Source organism: Pseudophryne corroboree, chromosome 4 (assembly GCF_028390025.1).
Source record: "Pseudophryne corroboree isolate aPseCor3 chromosome 4, aPseCor3.hap2, whole genome shotgun sequence".
Classification (NCBI taxonomy): Eukaryota; Metazoa; Chordata; class Amphibia; order Anura; family Myobatrachidae; genus Pseudophryne; species Pseudophryne corroboree.
Window position 1 is genome coordinate 265,907,114 of NC_086447.1, and position 15,176 is coordinate 265,922,289.

Genomic DNA, 15,176 nt, shown 5'->3' on the forward strand with positions numbered 1-15,176 from the left:
AAACAGCAAAAAGGTGAACTCTGATTAATCTCTGTTTATCCATATAGGAATAGCAATTTTGTGAGAGAAAGTAATCTGATTCTGATTGATTGTTTGTATCTATACTGTTTCTTTTTGTTTTAATATATCTGTACTGGTTTTTTTTTTTTCCTTTTGGAGGGAAAAAAATAAAAAAACAAAGTGTGAGGTGATAGCCAGAGGGGTTAACTCAGGTGTGAGTAATCAGGAGTAATCAGGAGGGTGAGGGGCTGATTGAAGCAGCTGGGTGAACCTATATAAGCAGTGACTAGACTCTTGGAGCCTGCTCTGTGTGGCTGGTCTCTTCCAAGTGCTGCTGGGATTTCTAAGTGTGAGTTGGAAACAGCAAAAAGGTGAACTCTGATTAATCTCTGTTTATCAATATAGGAATAGCAATTTTGTGAGAGAAATTAATCTGATTCTGATTGATTGTTTGTATCTATACTGTTTCTTTTTGTTTTAATATATCTGTACTGGTTTTTTTTTTTCCTTTTGGAGGGAAAAAAATAAAAAAACAAAGTGTGAGGTGATAGCCAGAGGGGTTAACTCAGGTGTGAGTAATCAGGAGTAATCAGGAGGGTGAGGGGCTGATTGAAGCAGCTGGGTGAACCTATATAAGCAGTGACTAGACTCTTGGAGCCTGCTCTGTGTGGCTGGTCTCTTCCAAGTGCTGCTGGGATTTCTAAGTGTGAGTTGGAAACAGCAAAAAGGTGAGTTAGAATACAGAAAAAGGTGAGTTTTATAATACACAATCAGGAACACACATTTACAGTACCATTAAACTTCTGGTGAGGCTGCAAGGGGCTGACCTTGTGAGTGAGTGAGAGGGTCTCTTACTTGGAGTAGCAGAGGGGCTGTGATTGTGCGGGTGTGAGGGGCATTTTTTTTTTCTTAGCAGGAGCTGGAAGCCGAGTGAAAAGGAGGAGCAGTGAGCTGGAACAACTGCAACTGCTAAGTGGAGTATAGGTGCCGCAGGAGAGAGTACTACGGCTGCATGAAAGTGAAGGACCAAGAACCGCACAAAGATAGATAAGTATAAGCCAGCTTAATTATTGTATAAGTGATATTGCTTGTCTTCTATTTTTTATTTTTGCTGCTTTTTCTTTGAGTGTAACAGGGAGTTAGACCTTGCAAACAATATGGGAGGGGCTGTGATTGAGGACCTCACTCAGTGCATGTCGTGCAAGATGTATGCACACCTGGAGCTACCGGCCCAGTGTGAATACATCTGCACGAGGTGTGTGCGAACGGTTGCCCTGGAAGCCCAGGTAACTGATCTAGAGCAAACCGTTACGCAACTGAGGGAGATTCACAATCTCGAGCGTAGTTTAGACAGAACGGTGGAGGAGTTGCGGGAGGGGTCACTGGTAGAAGAGGATGATGATCAGCTAGCCAGTTGGGTCACAGTTAGAAGGAAGAAAAAGAGGGGGAGGCACGACATCTCTGAACTATCAAACCCGAACAAATTTGCCCGATTGGACGAGGAATCGGAGGATGATAGTGAAGAAATGACGGTGCCGGAGGAGACTGCTCCCTCTAGCATCCAGAGGTGCGGTCCCTCTGGCGCGGTTGGGATAAAAGATAGAGAGGTACCTAGTCAAATGGTGGTGGTAGGGGATTCTATCATCAGGAAGGCAGATAGGGCAATCTGCTACCGGGACCGTGATCGCCGTACAGTCTGTTGTCTCCCGGGTGCTTGGGTACGGCACATCGCGGATCGGGTAGATAGATTGTTGGGAGGGGCTGGCAAAGACCCGGCGGTCTTGGTGCACGTTGGCACCAATGACAAAGTTAGCGGAAGGTGGGATGTCCTTAAGAAAGACTATAGGGACTTAGGAAAGAAACTGAAGGCAAGGACATCTAAGGTAATATTCTCAGAATTATTACCCGTGCCACGCGCTAGTCCAGGGAGGCAGAGGGAGATTAGGGAGGTAAATGTGTGGCTTAGGGATTGGTGCAGGAAAGAGGGGTTTGTGTTCCTGGAACACTGGGCGGACTTCTCAGTCAGGCGCCATCTCTTTTGTCGTGACGGATTGCACCTGACTGAGGAGGGGGCAGCGGTGCTGGGGGGAAGGATGGTTAGAAGGTTGGAGGAGATTTTAAACTAGGAGCCTGGGGGGAGGGTTTAGCTAGAAACTACGGGTCATGCAGTGAGAATAGTGGGGATGGCGGTAGTAAACGAAATGGGGGAGAAGTTGGGGGGAGGGTAAGAGCAGGCAGTAAGGTTACTAACATGGGTACTAAAAGGGATTTTACCAAAGCACTAACCAATGACGAATACAGGTCATCCTTGCCACATAAGGTGAAAGATGTCCCTAACGCAAGGGAAAATACTTATCTTAGTTGTATGTATGTAAACGCCAGAAGCATTACTGGTAAAAAGGGTGAACTAGAAATACTTGCAGCAAGCAAACAGTATGATATTATAGGCATTACTGAAACTTGGTGGGATGAATCTCATGATTGGACAGTCAATCTAGAGGGCTATACACTGTTTAGGAGAGACAGACTAAATAAAAAGGGTGGAGGGGTGTGTCTGTACGTAAAGCCGTTTTTAAAACCTAATATATGGGAAGATATTCAGGAGGGGACTGTAGACACTGTTGAGACATTATGGGTAGAAATTGCATGCGGGGAAAAAGGAACAAAAAAGTTAGTATTGGGTGTATGCTATAGGCCGCCTGGTATCAACGCATCTGATGATGAATTGTTACTAAAGCGAATTGAAAAAGCAGCAGGAGTAGGAGACATAGTAGTGATGGGAGATTTTAACTATCCAGAGATAAACTGGAAAAACGATTCATGTGATACTGCTAGGGGCAGTATGTTTTTAAACACACTAAATGATAACTACCTAGTCCAACTAATTGAGGAATCAACTAGGTACAATGCAATCTTAGACCTTGTATTAACAAACAATCAGGATTTGGTATCGGGTATTATAGTAGGGGAACCCATAGGAAACAGCGACCACAATATGGTCACATTCAATATCAGTTTCTACAAACAGCCCTATACTGGCTCAACTAGGACTTTAAACTTTAGCAAAGCAAATTTTGAAAAGATGAGGGTATTTTTCAGGGATATTGAATGGGAAGGTTTGTTTTTAGGAAAAAATACTACGGAGAAATGGGAGGTACTAAAATTCCTGCTAGCTAAAAATACACTCAAATATATTCCTATGAGTAGCAAAAAAGGGAATAAAAATCATAAACCGATGTGGCTTAACAAAAAGATTAAGGAACTTATGGGCAAGAAAAGGCGAGCATTTAAAAAATACAAATCTGACGGGGAAGCAGAGTCATTTAGCACTATAAGGAATGTAACAAAAATTGCAAAAAGGAAATAAGAGCGGCTAAAGTAGAAACTGAAAAACTAGTAGCAAAGGAAAGCAAAGCGAATCCCAAAAAATTCTTTAAATACATTAATAGCAAGAGATTAAAAAAGGAGAGTATAGGCCCTTTGAAAGACAAGTTGGGAGTCTTAAGCAAAAATGATAATGACATAGCGGACACACTAAATGAGTTTTTTTCAACAGTATTCACTAGAGAGGACCCAATTCAGGGACTGGCACACAATCTCAATAATGAGAATATCACACTGATAGGTACTTATTTAAGCAAGGAAGTAGTCTGTGACCGATTAAAACATTTAAAGATTAATAAATCACCAGGGCCCGATGGTATTCATCCAAGGGTTCTAATGGAGCTTCACTCTGAACTGGCAAAACCGCTATCTTTGATCTTTGAGGATTCAGTTATATCAGGTATGGTTCCCAAAGACTGGCGTATAGCGGAAGTAGTGCCTATATTCAAAAAGGGAAGTAAAGCTGAACCAGGTAATTATAGACCAGTTAGTCTTACATCTACAGTGGGGAAAGTATTGGAAGGTATTCTAAGAGATAGTATTCAGAAGTTCCTTGAAACCAATAAGGTCATTAAAAGGAATCAACATGGGTTTATGAAGGACAGATCCTGTCAAACCAACTTACTTGGCTTTTATGAAACAGTAAGCGCAAACCTAGATCAGGGTAAAGACGTGGATGTAATCTTTTTAGACTTTGCCAAAGCGTTCGATACTGTACCACACATGAGACTTATATACAAGCTACAAGAATCAGGGCTAGGAAGCACAATATGCACTTGGGTCAAAAACTGGTTAGATAATAGGAAGCAGCGCGTTGTGGTTAATGGATCTTTTTCAACTTGAACTGAAGTGCTAAGTGGTGTGCCGCAAGGCTCAGTATTAGGACCGCTATTGTTCAATATTTTCATTAACGACCTAACAGAAGGTCTAGAGAGCATGGTGTCAATTTTTGCAGATGATACCAAATTGTGTAAGGCTATAAATACAGAGGAGGATGCCGAGTCTCTTCAGAACGACTTAGTTAAATTAGAAGCATGGGCAGCCAAATGGAGAATGCGCTTCAACACAGACAAGTGTAAGGTAATGCACTGTGGTAACAAGAACAAAAATTACACCTACCTATTAAATGGGGTAAAATTAGGGAATTCTGTACTGGAAAAGGACTTAGGTGTCCTCATAGATAGCAAGCTAAGCAGTAGTACCCAAAGTAGGACTGCAGCAAAGAAGGCTAATAAGATATTAGCATGCATAAAACGGGGTATTGATGCTAGGGACGAGAGTATTATACTCCCGTTATATAAATCACTAGTGAGGCCACACCTTGAATACTGTGTACAGTTCTGGGCACCGTACTACAAAAAGGATATCCTGGAGCTTGAAAAGGTACAGAGGAGGGCGACCAAACTAATTAAGGGCATGGAGACGATGGAATACAAGGAAAGGCTTGAAAGACTAGGCATGTTTACATTGGAAAAGCGGAGACTAAGAGGGGATATGATCAACATCTACAAATATATAAGGGGACAATACACAGAGCTTGCACGGGACCTGTTTTTGGTTAGATCAACACAGAGGACTCGTGGACACTCGCTCAGGTTAGAGGAGAGGAGATTCCGCACAATACGGCGTAAAGGCTTTTTCACGGTAAGGACAATACGTGTTTGGAATTCCCTGCCCGAGGGAGTTGTAATGGCGGAATCTGTCAACACCTTTAAAAATGGGTTAGATAAATTCCTATTGGATAAGGATATCCAGGGGTATGGTGCATAGTCATGCATTATAGTTACTATAAATAGGGATAAAATGCAATGGCTGACAGCAGCATCAGTCAGAAATTTTAGTCAAATCATCTTGCATAGGACACCACAAATAGGTTGAACTCGATGGACAATTGTCTTTTTTCAACCTCAGATACTATGTGACTATGTTACTATGTTACTATGTTATATACAAGGACGTAGCTACCATAAGTGCTGGGAGTGCAGCTGCTATGCAGCCCAGAGCTGAGAGGGGCAACCTTCCCTGTCACAATTACATGTGTTATATGCAGGGTGTAGCTACCATAGGTGCAGCTGCTTTGGGACCCACAGCTGAGAAGGGCCACCTTCCCTGTCACAGTTACATGTGTTATATACAAGGGTGTAGCACTGTAGCTACCATAGGTGCAGGGAGTGCAGCTACCAGCAGAGGCATAGCGTGGAGACATGACACCCGGAGCAGGGTCATGTCACGGCACCCCACCCACACATACATAAATACATAGATTCACAAACATTTAGGCACAGACATACATAAACACACAAATACAGTATACACATATATACACACACACACACACACACACACACACACACACACACACACACACAAACACACAAATATACACATACAGATATACACAGACATACGCATATAGACACAGACATACATAAAAACACACATATACTCACACATACTGTATACAAAGATATATATATATATATATTTATATACACAAACACACATTTACACACAAACACAGACATATACACATAAATACACAGTATACACAGACAAAAACACACAGTATACACACATTAATTCTCACCAAGAGGGCAGCAGCAGAGCAGCTCCTCGTTCCAGCCTGGAGGGGCGGAGCTTCGATGTGATTGACAGGCTGGATCTCCGTGGGTAGAAGGAAAGGACTGAGGAAAGGGAAGGGGTGGCCACCACACTGCCTGCATGTTCCAGATCACTGAATGCAGATCCCTGACAGCCAGGAAAGTTCTTCTGACAAGCCTTCAAACCTCCCCACTTCCCTAACAACACACCACACTGCACTGCACTGTATTGGACTCTCTGTACTGTGCAATCAGGGATATGCAACATGTGTGGTGGCCACCCCTTCCCTCTCTTCTAGTCATCATCTCCTCCTACCCCTGCCCGAGATCCCGGCTCTCAGCTGTGCAGTGTGCAGTGAGCTGGCGCCTTCTGTCCCCAGCGGCGCCTGGAGCCCAAGGTCCACTTGTTCCACTCTCCCTATGCCCCTGGCTACCATGGGCGGATTGGCCCACCAGGACACCATGACAGATTTTGATGGGCCGGTCCCATATCTCCCTCAGCCAGGCCGATTCACACTCAGGATGGGCTGGCTCACACTGCTTCCAGTACTTGTGGTTCATTGAAATGCAATCCGGAAGTTAGGTTAGCGGGCACTTCCAGGTGCCGCTAGCCATGAAAAGTGGTGAGGCTGTTCTACCAATGGGGAACTTGAGAAAGTTAACCAGCCCAGCAGCATCCTCTCCGGCCAAAGGTCTCTTCAACAAGCCCGGCCCAGGAGCAGCAGCAAAGCTATGGTCGGAGCCGGGTTCACTACACCCGCTGCCACCCCAGCTCCCGCACTCTCACTAAACTGGCCTGAGCGGCGACTGAGCACTGAAGGGGACCCGGCAGAGAGGTTATTTTTTATTACATTATTTGCATTATCATGTAAGGGTTAGGGCGTCCCCGGTCACAGTGTATGGTTTGGGGACTGGACAGGAGCAGGATGTACCTTGTTCTCAGGATGCCAGCTGACCAGGCAGCACTCACAGCCAGCCCTGGGACAATCTCTATCTAATGCAACGTCCTTCAGCCCTATAGCTGCCCAATGTCTGTCCATGATGATGGGCCTATTTATGCAGTGTCTACGTATGTAATGCGGTGGCTACGTATGTAATGCGGTGGCTATGTATGTAATGTGGTGCTAGTCGTATAATGCGGTGCTATACGTGTATTGCAGTGCTATACCTGTAATGTTGTGCTATTCGTGTTATGTGGCACTATTTGTGTAATGCAGTGCTATACGTGTAGTGTGGTGCTATACGCAGAGCCGTCCCTAACCAATATGATAACCTAGGCAAGATTTTGGCTGGTGTCCCCTAGCACCACCGCTGGTTCCGTCTCTGACCTTGCACCTCTTTCCCAGCACCATCACCCCTCACCCATAACAGTCCTTATTTTGGTGTTTGTACCCCCTATATTTTAAATAGGAACAGTTCGCACATTTGGCGCACAGCCCAAAAAGGGGGGTGTTTTTGCTGGCAAGGGGCATGGCCACACAATAGTACCCCCAATTCAAATTACGCCACACAGTACTGCAACTTTATTCACATTTGATCCAGCAATAGTGTCCATAATTCACATTACATCCCACAGTAGTATCACTTTACCTTATAAACGTTACTCCTCACAGTAGAGCTCCTTAATCACATTACATCACACTGAATTGCTCCTTTTTTACATTACACCACACCCTATTGCTCTTTATTCACATTAGACGACACAGTAATGCCCTTTCTATACGCAATGCCACATAGTAGAGCACCTTATACGCATAATGCCACACATTAGTAATGCATTTATACACATAATTCCACACAGTAATGCCCCTTACACATCATGAGACACATCATTAATGTTCTTAGAAACATAGTGGGGGAGATTCAAATGTTTGAAAAGTCGTTGGGTGTCTGTTTTTTCCTGTCTATTAGAAAGGAAAAAACAGACTCCCAACTGAATTTTCAAACATTTGAATCTCCCCCAATGCGTTGTACACATTATGTCACCCTTTATTAATGCCCTTTTACACATAATGTCCCTTACACATATGCCACACATTATTAATGCCTTTATACACATAATGACACACATAGTGCCCCCTACACATTTTCTGCACATTATTAGTGCCCCTATACACATAATGACACACATACAGTAGTACCCTGTTACACATATGCCGCACATTATTAATGCCCTTATACACATAATGACACACATAGTGCCCCTTACACATATGTTGCACATTATTAATGCATTTTCACATGACACACATAATGCTCCTTACACATATTCCAAACACTACTGCACAACCAACCCACTCACATGCACACAGCACTCACACTGCCACTAACACTGTGACCTCTGCCTCTGCTTGGATACAGATGTGTCTTCATAAATCTTGCCACAATGCTAATGTCGGGCACCTTTTTTTATTAAATGCATCTTATCTGCATTGATATGTGGCTAGGATACACAAGCAGCTTCTGCTGATTAAAATGATATGCAGCATGCCTATATACTGTGTGAGACAGTGACTGTATCTAAATATGAAATGCTACACACAGAATATAGGCATGCTGCATATCATTTTAATCAGCAGAAGCTGCTGATGCCCCTAGGCATATCAAATGCCCTAGGCAATTGCCTAGTTTGCCTATGGCCGGCTCTGGCTATACGTCTAATGCAGTGCTATTTGTATAATGTGGTGCTATTCAGAATAATGTGGTGGCTATGTATGCCATATGGTGGCTATGTATGTAACAGTGCGGGTGTCTGGGAAAGTGGTACAAGAACCTAATAATGACCCTGAACATTAACGTAAACACTGGTATTTTTATACACTGGAAACTGAATGGAATACAGTATTTATATTTAACACTATAAATTATCTATAGTATAGGCTGTATCTAACATAAAAGTAATATAAATAAGTGGTCAGAAAAAGGTTAAACATACTGGAGGTAATTCAGACCTGATCGTAGCAGGAATTTTGTTAGCAATTGGGCAAAACCATGTGCACTGCAGGGGAAAAGGTGTAACGTGCAAAAAGAGTTAGATTTGGGTGGGGTGTGTTCAAACTGAAATCTAAATTGCAGTGTAAAAATAAAGCAGCCAGTATTTATCCTGTACAGACACAATATAACCCACCCAAATCTAACTCTTTCTGCACGTTATATCTTACGCACCTGCAGTGCACATGGGCCCTCATTCCGAGTTGTTCGCTCGTTCTTTTTCATCGCATCGCAGCGATTTTCCGCAAACTGCGCATGCGCAATGTTCACACTGCGACTGCGCCAAGTAAATTTGCTAAGAAGTTTGGTATTTTACTCACGGCATTACAAGGTTTTTTCTTCGTTCTGCTGATCGTTGTGTGATTGACAGGAAGTGGGTGTTTCTGGGTGGAGACTGGCCGTTTTATGGGAGTGTGTGAAAAAACGTTGCCGTTTCTGGGAAAAACGCGTGAGTGGCTGGAGAAACGGGGGAGTGTCTGGGTGAACGCTGGGTGTGTTTGTGACGTCAAACCAGGAACGAAACTGACTGAACTGATCGCAGTGGCAGAGTAAGTGTCAAGCTACTCAGAAACTGCTTAGAAATTTCTATTCGCAATTTTGAGAATCTTTCGTTCGCAATTTTGCTAAGCTAAGATTCACTCCCAGTAGGCGGCGGCTTAGCGTGTGCAATGCTGCTAAAAGCAGCTTGCGAGCGAACAACTCGGAATGAGGGCCCTGGTTTTGCCCAACTGCTAACAAGTTTGCTGCTACGATCAGGTCTGAATTACCATAATTGATAAATAAATACACAACCATAATAGAACCAGTACTGCACTTTCTAAGCACATTCTCCCACCTCATGGTAAGGCTGCTGTCTCATCTTCCTGGTAGAAGCTCTTTGGTCCAGTGCACTGATTGTGACTCAGATCCACGCACACAGCAAACTTGGTAGAAAAAGTTGCTACCCATGGTCATATGCCCCAGCTCTGCCCTTTCCCTTTAACTACATGATGTAGTGGCAACAGAAGCAATCATATTATTTACCATTGCTATTGTTGTCATAATTTGAGCCACTTGCCAAGAGGAGGGGGTTCCTGGGCAACCAGAACCCCCCCCCCCCCTGCATTTGCCTATGGAGTTCATTGCAAGTCGGCCATATAATTGGTCCTGCGTTGCATGCATGGAACAAAAGGCCTAATTCAGACCTGATTGCAGCAGCAAACATTTTCTCTAATGGGTAAAAGCATGGGACCGATTCAGACCTGATCGCTAGGCTGTGTTTTCTCACAGCCTGCGATCAGATCTGAACTGTGCATGTGTATGCATCACAATGCGCAAGCGCTACGGACCGCAGCAATGGGGATCGCCAGTCAGCGACGGGATGGTGTGAATATTCAGAACGCACAGGCGATTACAAGGAGATTGACAGGAAGAGGCCATTCGTGGGTGGCAACTGACCGTTTTCAAAGAGTGTTCGGGAAAGCGCAGGAGGGACCCGGCGTTTTGAGGGAGGGTTTCTGACGTCAGCTCCGGTCTCGATCATCGCAACTGCAGAGTTAGTCCTGGACAGTGCAGAGACTGCACAAACTTATGTTTCTGCTGCGGGGTACACTGGGCTCCACAAGGATAGACATTGGGGTGTAGAGTAGGATCTTGATCCGAATCACCAACAGACTCAAAAGCTTTGACCTTCTTCCCAAGATGCATAGCGCCGCCTCCTCTATCACCCCGCCTCTGTGCACAGGAGCTCAGTTTGTAGTTGGTGCTTGCAGTGCAAGCATGTAACAGGAAGAGCTGCTCACAGCAGCTCTATAAAAGCTTTTTCTGAGGTAAAAAGAAGACTACAAGGGCTGCAGCAGAGGCACAGATTGTGCTGGATGTCAGTAGACATTGCCTGCTGCAGCTCCATCTCTCCCCCAGCGGCGCTGTACACTACCGAGCCCTGGTTGCCGGGTACCTACAGCAGGAGGCTCCGGTTTTCTTCACGTTAGACACACACGGCTGGGGGGTCTCCAGGATCGCGTGGGCGCGCTTCGGGAGGTGGTAAGTGGGTCCCGGTCTTTATCGCGATCCAGCGCGGTCAGTGGGAGGCGGGCCGCGCACGCTGACGGTGGACACTGTGGCAGTACAGGCGATCCCACTAGATCACCAGGGCATGGGCGCAGGTCAGGTTTTCTCTCTAAACCGGTTTTCATATCGCCCACAGTACCCGGTAGTTTTGCCAGCAGAGGGGATAAGGCTTAGACCTGAAGCCCCTCCCCCAGCCCCAGGGCGCCATTTTCAGCAAGTGTTCCCGCCCTGGAGTTGCATTTCTGTCTTTTCCTCACTCCCTGTCAGTGTCTGCGGCGCCATTATTCCTCAGTTCACTGTTCCTGGGACTGCTTGGGCAAGTCCTCCTATGTAAAGCCGCCTGGTTGTCAGCGCTGTGCCTTTACATGACACTTAAGTATTCTACCTGCCTTTCTAGACAGTGATAGTTAAGAAAGAGTGCGTTTAGTCAGGGTTTTATAGTACAATTACCCTGTGATATACATCCAGTTCTTACTGTGTACTGTTATATCTATTGTTATATAGCTGTGTAAGCTAGTCCAGTGCAGTATTATTGTCAGTAATAACCTCTGACCAACAGTAATAAGTAATAAGTCTGACCAACACTCGCCTAAGTCCAAGAGGTCCTCTAAGCGAGCGCTTGTTTCCTCACAATCCACTGCTGTCACTGACAGCTCGTCTGATGAAGACAGCACTTACACTGACCCCACAGGTTCTGACTCACATACGGCTGATGGGGAGGGTAGTTCACATGTGGATGTTCCTGATCTTTTGGAGGCTATTAAGTTAATTCTGCAGATTACGGATGATCCCGAGCCATCCATCCCTCCTAAGAAACCAGATAGGTTCAAGCGTCAGAAGGTGGTTAAACAAGTTTTAACTCACTCTGATCACCTAGTGGATATACGTCAGGAACCCTGGGAAAACCCGGGTACGAAGTTTGTGCCTCAAAAGAAGATGCTGGCTCGCTATCCCCTCGCGCCAGAGCTGTCTAAGAATTGGGAAACACCTCCTCCAGTAGACTCACATGTGGCTAGGATGGTGGTTTCCTCAGCTCTACCTGTCACTACCGTCACGTCTCTAAAAGAGCCTACGGATAAACGTGTGGAGGGTTGTCTGAAAGCGATTTACACCCTCATGGGTGCTGCACAAAGGCCCACTATTGCAGCTACATGGGCTGCAGAGGCTATTGAAGCATGGGCCTTGGAGTTAGAAGCTGAAATCTCCTCTGACCATGCTAGACAATGCTTGTTATATATTGTCACAGCTTCTCGATATATTAAAGAGGCGGCTTCTGATGCTGGTATCCTAGTAGCCAAGGCCTTTACTACGTCAGTCCTGGCTCGCCGGATATTTTGGCTGAGATCCTGGTCTGTGGTTCTGGACTCTTGAAAAACCCTGGAGGTACTCCCTTTCAAGGGAGATATTCTGTTTGGGGAGGACTTAAATAAGATAGTGGCTGACTTGGCTACTGCCAAAACTGCCTGTCTGCCTAAAACCGTTCCTTCTGTGTCGAAGGCTAAAGGTACGTCCTTTCGCCCCTTTCGTCCTCCAGGTAAAGCAAAAGGTCAGGCGTACCAAAAGCAGGCCCTCACTTCCAAACCTGGTAAGCCGAAGCCCAAAAGAGCCTGCTGCCAAGATGATAAGCATGCCGCATGACGGGGCGGGCCTCCCCCTGGGGGACCTTAGGGTGGGGGGCCGGCTTTTAGGGTATACCCAGGAATGGTTGAAGACCACTTCAGATGCCTGGGTACGGGAAGTCGTCACTCGAGGTTACGCCATAGCATTCAAAAACCGACCCCCTCATCGATTTTGCCAGACAGACGTCCCTTTGGACCAGACAAAGGCAAAAACTCTACACTCGGTGGTACAGACCCTCCTGGATACATGAGTCGTAGTACAGGTGCCCCTTGCTCAGAGGGGCCAGGGGGTACTATTCTCCGCTGTTTCTAGTCCAGAAACCGAATGGGTCCTCCCGGCCCATTCTCAACCTCAAGACATTGAACAGGTTTGTGAAGATTTCCAAGTTCCGTATGGAAACCCTTCGCTCTATAGTTCTGGCCTTGGAACCTGGGGACTACATGGTCTCCCTGGACATACAGGATGCTTACCTGCATATTCCTATAGCAGTGTCACATCAACAATACCTGAGGCCTGCTATTGGCAAAATCCATTACCAGTTTTGGGCATTACCTTTTGGTTTAACAACGGCTCCGCGAGTCTTCACCAAAGTTATGGCGGTGATGACGGTGGTACTCCGCTGTCAAGGGGTCAGGATACTGCCGTATCTGGACGACTTGTTAATCCTGGCAAATTCCCCAGATCTTCTCCTGCGTCATCTGGATATGACGGTCCGGTTTCTACAAGCCCACGGGTGGTTCATCAACTGGAAGAAATCCTCCCTGGTCCATGCTCAGAGCATGGTGCACCTGGGAGCGCTGTTGGACACTCACAACCAGAGGTTGTTCTTGTCTCAGGAGAAAGTCCTGAAGCTTCAGGACAGGATTCGTTGTTTCCTTTCTCGTCCGTCTGATATATCGTATGAGATTGTGTACAATCGTATGTGTTTTAGATTGTATCCAATCTGATGTGCGTCCCCGTGGCTGTTGGATAGGATCCCCTAGGTCGTTGGTGCTGCACTAATGATATATCGGAACTGGATGGAACTGGATGGAATCGGATGAAAAAAGTGTGTTTTTTGTGCTTATGATATATCACATGCGAAGTATCACAGGGAAGTTTGACTGGCATTCTCAGGACACTCCCAGCCCCCGTAGCCCTCTATCCAGCCCATCAGATATATCTCATGCGATATATCTTATGTAAAAATAGTACAAAAGTACAAAATCGTATGGAATTACTCTCGGGAAGCTCCCAGGGGAGTTCAAGGGAAACTGCATCCGACTTCAGCCTCAGACATATCGTTGTAGTGTATGGGGCTCTTAACATATCGGGAAGTAAGAGAACTGGGGGGTGATTCAGAGTTGATCATAGCTGTGCTAAATTTAGCACAGCTACGATCATCCACACTGACATGCGGGGGGACGCCCAGCACAGGGCTAGCCTGCCCCACATGTCAGTCCCTGCCCCATCGCTGAAGTACAAAAGCATCGCACAGCGGTGTTTTGACATATGGTGTTGACATAATGAATGTTGACATATCATACTGTACCACATCCACTTAGATCACACATCCCACAAAATGTAAATGTAATAAATTTAGTCCCTGATCTGCGTAAACCTCATTCCATATTTTACCAAAACCACATCATTATAGAATTAACCACACCCACTGTCAGATTAAATGTCACCCATATCTGTTTAAGTCAGTGACTCATGTTATTTGGATGGATGGGAAGTATTCCTTTAAAATTGTATATCAGTGCTAGGCGCAGGGGCGGATTTAGGGGTGAGGGCACCCCTATGCACAACAGTAATGGCCATCCCCCGCCTGCCTAATTTTATTATTTTTATTGATTGGTTATATGCCCTCATTTTATGACAGCCAATTTAGGGGGACATTTACTAAGCAGTGATAAGAGCGGAGAAGTGAGCCAGTGGAGAAGTGGCCCCATCAACCAATCAGCAGCTCTGTATCATTCTATAGTATGCAAATTATAGAGAATACTTCAGTGCTGATTGGTTGCCATGGGCAACTTCTCTACTGGCTCATTTCTCTGCTCTTATCACTGCTTAGGAAATGTCCCCCTTAGTATAATAATTTTTTATTATATATACATATGTACTAAGTAGGACAGCTTACAGGGGCAGTATGTGCATGTCCTACCCATTTACACTTCATACAAAGTGACATACAGTATGGTACAGTACAGTAGAAATATTTAGCAGTTACTGGTACTTTTTGGGGCCCCAAACAAGTGCCGCCCACAGGCACGTGCCCCACATGCCTAATGGAAATTTGCCACTGGCTAGGCACTGTGGAGAACTCACTTTAAGCAAATAATTCATATTACCTAAATATCCACCCAAAAAGTTTTGTGCTTTGTATATAAACCTCCTGAAGATTATTAATGGAACATTGGTTAGGAATATCTGTTCTAAATTATATGAAATATTAATAGTGACATCTTATATACAAATGATAGATTATGCTTGTAAAATTGGTTCATTATTGGCACATACTGGAATTATAATCAGCCTTCTAAAAATTAG

At 45.1% G+C, this 15,176-nt stretch overlaps 1 long non-coding RNA gene across 1 annotated transcript in view; it reads left to right on the top strand.

The window, feature by feature from the left end:
* The first annotated feature begins 670 nt into the window (after positions 1-670).
* Positions 671-15,176, top strand: part of LOC134911327 (uncharacterized) — a 66,922-nt gene continuing 52,416 nt past the window's right edge. The window contains exon 1 of the long non-coding RNA XR_010176484.1: positions 671-728. This is a non-coding gene — a long non-coding RNA (uncharacterized LOC134911327). The remainder of the gene's footprint in view (positions 729-15,176) is intronic.